Source organism: Candoia aspera, chromosome 2, assembly GCF_035149785.1.
Source record: "Candoia aspera isolate rCanAsp1 chromosome 2, rCanAsp1.hap2, whole genome shotgun sequence".
Classification (NCBI taxonomy): domain Eukaryota; kingdom Metazoa; phylum Chordata; class Lepidosauria; order Squamata; family Boidae; genus Candoia; species Candoia aspera.
The window spans coordinates 45,874,517-45,874,867 of NC_086154.1; positions in this window are offsets into that span (position 1 = coordinate 45,874,517).

The following is a 351-nucleotide window of genomic DNA, read 5'->3' on the forward strand; positions in this document are numbered from 1 at the left end:
CTGCCTGGTCTGGGGCGCGGAGGGGAGGGGGGCCAGCTCAGCCAGCGGCGGCGGCGGCGACCCCCTCGCACTGTTCCAACAAACTGGCAGAGGCAGGTACAGAAATAGAATCACGTACAACTGGCGTCAGAAACGCACGCGCGCACACACACACACTCTCTCCACTTCTTCCTCCCCGCTCTTGTCTTCCGGGTTAGCAACCCAGCAGGCAGCGTCCCCAGAACTCGTTTGCAGCTGCAACAGCAGCTCCCGCTGCCGCTGAAAGGAGCCCTGCGCCACACCAGGAGCAGCGATGCAATGCGCCGTTCTTCTCCTGGAGCGAATCTCGGGACCCCCGGAGCGGGGCAGTGG